Below are 5,921 nucleotides of genomic sequence, written 5' to 3'. Positions count from 1 at the left end.
CCTAACCAGGGTCTGTATCCTTTCCTCCCCCCCTCCCCAACCCTCCCCATACCTAACCCTAACCCTAACCCTAACCCTAACCCTACCCCTAACCCTAACCCTACCTCCACCTCCCCCTACCCTAACCAGGGTCTGTATCCTTCCCTCCCCCCCTACCCATACCCAACCCTAACCCTAACCCTAACCTAACCCTAACCCTAACCCTAACCTAACCCTAACCCTAACCCTAACCCTACCCCTAACCCTAACCCTACCTCCCCTACCCTAACCAGGGTCTGTATCCTTTCCTCCCCCCCTCCCTAACCCAACCCTAACCCTAACCCTACCCCTAACCCTACCCCTAACCCTACCCCTAACCCTAACCCTACCTCCCCTACCCTAACCAGGGTCTGTATCCTTTCCTCCCCCCCTCCCTAACCCAACCCTAACCCTAACCCTAACCCTACCCCTAACCCTAACCCTAACCCTACCTCCCCCTACCCTAACCAGGGTCTGTATCCTTTCCTCCCCCCCTCCCCATACCTACCCCTAACCCTAACCCTAACCCTAACCCTAACCCTCCCTCTTCCTTCACTTCCCCCCCCCACACACACACACACACACACACACACTCTCTCTCTCTCTCCCCCTCTCCCCTTTTTTTTCCCCCCCCTTCCCTGCAACTCTCTCTTTTTTCCTCGGAGGTTTTTATCAAAAGGGTTTCCCAAAACTTTCGGGGGACGGGCACCCTTCAATCAAGAGTGGCTCCCCCCTTTAGAGACTGGGAAAACATTTTAATGACAAATGTGTTTTTATATGCATGCTTATAAATATTTATACTGCAATACTAACATGGTTTTATTCACTTGATATCCGCTTGCTTTGCACATAACCTTTATACTTTGTACTTTATCATTCATATTTTGTATTTTATTATTTATATTTTATATTTTATATTCTATATTTTATATAATTTATATTGTATATATTTTATATAATTTATATTTTATATGTTGTGTTTTATATTGTATGTTTATATTCTTGTACATATTTATAATGGTTTTTACATGCATGCTTTTAATCCTTCCCAGTCTCTCACGTTCATTATACTTATGTTATGAGGGGGAGCCTAAGACGATACCAATGTAAGGAGTGTCCGTCCCCCAAACATGTCTTAGTAACTCATATAGAAGTGAGAGTACCTTCAGGATTTTAAGAACCTTCAATTTATTTATTTGTTTCTATTTTTATTTTTTATTTTATTTTATGGGATTTTAATAAATTTCATGCATTTTCCCGGACTTAATTTTGGATTTAATTTATTAATATAATTTTCAGGGAGGGGTTACAATTAAAAGGAAATTTTATTATAAAAGTGTGTTTTTCATTGTATTGCATGGATTTTACCTTCTTTTATAGCACTTACCTTTTCTTACCTTTTAAAGCACTTATATTTATTCTGCATGTTTTATACACCCCTCATCGTTATATATTTATATTTTAAATCCATTAGCACTTACTCTGGGACTGCATGTTTCAAATTATTTATATATGATTTTTATACTTATTTATTAGAGATCTATTTTATTTCTTTTTTATACTTATTCATTTAATTAATTAATTATTGGTTTGCCTATTTATTAATTTTATTCCCCCCCCTTTTTTTTTATATAAACATTTTTTCATATATTATTATGGTTCTTTAATTGTGATTTTACTCCGCTTTTATACATATACCTTTTAGATCTCCTCCGAGGAAATAATCGGAGCAGCCCTCAATAAACTCCACTTTTATTTATTTTATTCATTTATTTTAAAATTGTTTTTCCTTCATTTATTTTACTCACGGAGTTTTTAATCGCTCCCTCAACCCCCGTCCGGACCTCCAGCCTCCAGCTTTTAAATCAATTATTTTAAACCATTTTTATGGCATACATAAAAAAATATATTTTTTATCAGCTTTTATTAAAGCAAAACTATAAAAGGGAAATAAAAAGATTTTTATCTGCCTGATCCCCTGCGCCCGTGCCCCCCGTAGCACTCTTCAAGAGTGCTGCGTTTTAACAAAAACCTAACCCTAACCCTAACCCTAACCCTAACCCTAACCCTAACCCTAACCCTAACCCTAACCCTAACCCTAACCTGACCCCTGCCCTAACCGTACGGACACAGGACTTTAAACCTAACCCTAACCCTTCACTAACCCTAACCTGACCTTTGACCCCTTACCCTTAACCTAAAAGACTCAGGGGCTCTGATCTAACCCTAAACTTTGGACTTTGACTAACCCTAACCTTGACCTTTGACCCCTTACCCTAAATGACACAGGAGCGTTGACCCAACCCTATACTTTGGACTTCAACTAACCCTAACCTTGACCTCTGACCTGACCCTACGGACACGGGGCTTTTTAAATAAACTGTATATAATTAATTATTATTTTTAACTCAATTTTGGTGTGTTTTGTGTTCATGAAGGGTTTTATAATGGATTTTATGTTGTATATAGTTGGTGTTTTTTTCTGTAAATAATTCAATTTGCTAATAAAATGTATATATTTAATTTTTAACCTCATTTTGGGTTCTTGACGGGGGTCACGGGGTCGTCTCCCCTTGGGGAGGATGGCATGGAGCGTGCACCTGGATGGCATCGCGCCTGACGGCGCTCTGCCATTCCAAAAATCTTTCATACCTAACCCTAACCCTAACCCTAACCCTAACCCTAACCCTAACCCTAACCCTAACCTAACCCTAACCCTAACCCTAACCCTAACCCTAACCCTCCTAACCCTAACCCTCCTAACCCTAACCCTCCTAACCCTAACCCTAACCCTAACCCTAACCCTAACCCAAACTAAGATTTCGAAAATTTCCCAAGGTTCCACGGGGTCAAACGACACACCATTGGAAAGGTCTGGGGCCAAGGAATCCAAGGAACTTGGTTCTATGATGATAGGACATTCCTATCCGGAGTTATTGGCAAAAACATTCTTGAGGGGCCCCTCAAAGGACGTATTTATCCCTATACCCTAACCCCTAACCCTAACCCTAACCCTAACCCTAACCCTAACCCTAAAATTAGTGGATTTTAAACCTAACCCTAACCCTAATCCTAACCCTAAAATTAGTGGATTTTAAACCTAACCCTAACCCTAATCCTAACCCTAAAATTAGTGAATTTTAAACCTAACCCTAACCCTAATCCTAACCCTAAAATTAGTGAATTTTAAACCTAACCCTAACCCTAATCCTAACCCTAAAATTAGTGAATTTTAAACCTAACCCTAACCCTAGCTTCTAACCCTAACCGTAAAGTTAGTATAGTTTAAAATCTAACCCTAACCCTTTAACCTAACCCTAGTTTTAAAATCTAAGGCAATACATGCCTTAACCAGAAAAAAGGAAAACAAAAAATATTGCAATACATACCTCGACCAGCAGGGGGCAAAATTCACCCAGTTAGTCACTAAAAGTTAAGGGTAACTATATAACTCTAAAAATAAATTAAATACATGAATAAAATGTAATTGTGTAATTTATTGTAATACAATCCTTGACCAACAGGGGGCAAAAATCACCCTGTGAGTCACTAAAAGCTAAGTGCACTAATATAACTCTAAAAATAAATTAAATACATGAATAAAATGTAATTGTGTAATTTATTGTAATACAATCCTTGACCAACAGGGGGCAAAATTCACCCTGTGAGTCACTAAAAGCTAAGTGCACTAATATAACTCTAAAAATAAATTAAATACATGAACAAAATGTAATTATGTAATTTATTGTAATACACACCTTGACCAACAGGGGGCGAAATCCACCCTGTTAGTCACTAAAAGTTAAGTGTAATTATATAACTCTAAAAATAAATTAAATACATGAATAAAATGTAATTGTGTAATTTATTGCAATACAATCATTGACCAGCAGGGGGCAAACTTTACTCTGCAGGTCACTAAAAGCTAAGTGTAATAATAACCCTTTAAAAACAAATGAAATGCATTAATAAAATGTAATTGTGTAATTTATTGCAATACAATCATTGACCAGCAGGGGGCAAACTTCACTCTGCAGGGCACTAAAAGCTAAGTGTAATAATAACCCTTTAAAAACAAATGAAATTCATTAATAAAATGTAATTGGGTAATTTATTGCAATACAATCATTGACCAGCAGGGGGCAAACTTTACTCTGCATGTCACTAAAAGCTAAGTGTAATAATAACCCTTTAAAAACAAATGAAATTCATTAATAAAATTTAATTGGGTAATTTATTGCAATACAATCATTGACCAGCAGGGGGCAAACTTTACTCTGCATGTCACTAAAAGCTAAGTGTAATAATAACCCTTTAAAAACAAATGAAATTCATGAATAAAATGTAATTTGGAAACGTAATGTAATACTCACCTTGACCAGCAGGGGGCAAATTCGCCTTTAAAGGGCATTGTAACCTATTAAACTCAATAATTACATCCTTTAACTTAATAATAACATCCCAAGAGTTAGTTGACTTACAAAATACTCAATAACCCACCCATTTGGAATGAAAAAATAGAATAAAGTACAGTAAAAAGAGATAAAATAAGTGAATTAAGTTGGATTTGAAACAAAACCATGAGTGAGAAGGGTTGCAGGGAACTATAGGACCCATACACACCAATGATCTTTATACCAGATCTATAGCTGTGCGGTGTATGAAGCATGGACTGGCCTACAGAGAGACAGAGAGGGACTTCCTTCAGGCTCAATTAAGTGAGTACAAACTTTATTCAATAATATAATTTTAAATATAATTCTTAGATTTTTTTTAAAAAACAAAATACTACATAATATTGAAGAATTAACATGGATTAAATTTACAATACAAATTAAAAAGCATATATATAAGAGATAAGTATTTTATTATTAATCTTAAAATAAATTATAACTCTGAAAATCAATTAAATCCATAAAAAGTACATTATTAAAGACATAATGCAATATAAAACTTGACCAGCAGAGGGCAGAATTCACCCAGCAATTCTTCTAAAAGGTAAGTCTAATAATATAACTCAAAAAACAATTTCAATTCATCAATAAAATTAGAATTTATTTGGGGGTGCAATACATACCTCGACCAGCAGAGGGCAAACCTCGCCTGTAGGAAACATCATTACTTAAGGTATACAGTCTCTTAACTCAATAATAATACAATAATAAAATAGGTGCTTAATAAAATAAAAAATAAAATAATAATATAATAAAATAAAAACAGTATAAAATAATAATATAATAAAATAAAAATATAATAATATTAAATAAAAATAAAATAAATAATAAAATAAAAATGAAGTAATAAAATGAAAAAATAATAATAAAAATACAATAATACTAAAATAAAAAACAAAAATAATATAAATGAAATACAAAATCGAATACTATGAAAATACAAATGTTAAATAGATAAAATATAATGAATTATAAAATGAAGAAAAATAAATAAATAAATATAATACAACAAAATCACCTAATTGGCTTGGGACACACACCAAGGTTTGATCAACCTTGGCTGGGCCTCTCCTCAGGTGAGGGTGTCTAGTGAGAAATGGCCGAAACACCCTGTGATCCTGGGGTCCACTACTGAGGATGTGTCTTACAATTTGGACTTAGTCCACATAGAACCTTATGGGAAACCAGATGAGATCTCATCCCAATACAGGAAAAATAAAGAAAAAACAAAACAGATACCCCATAAACAGGGGAAATATAAAACAATGTTACTGCAATCCAAGAAGTATACAAGGGAATGACATCTAATATAAGGAAAACATGAAAAACAAAAGGAGAAACTAACCAAAATATCCCAGAAACAGGGGAAATAATAAAACAATGTTACTGCAATCCAAGATGTAAACAAGGGAATGACATCCAATATAAGAAAAACATGAAAAACAGAAG

This window comes from Centropristis striata, chromosome 19 (genome assembly GCF_030273125.1).
Source record: "Centropristis striata isolate RG_2023a ecotype Rhode Island chromosome 19, C.striata_1.0, whole genome shotgun sequence".
Classification (NCBI taxonomy): domain Eukaryota; kingdom Metazoa; phylum Chordata; class Actinopteri; order Perciformes; family Serranidae; genus Centropristis; species Centropristis striata.
Note: the sequence above shows the minus strand (reverse complement) of the source record.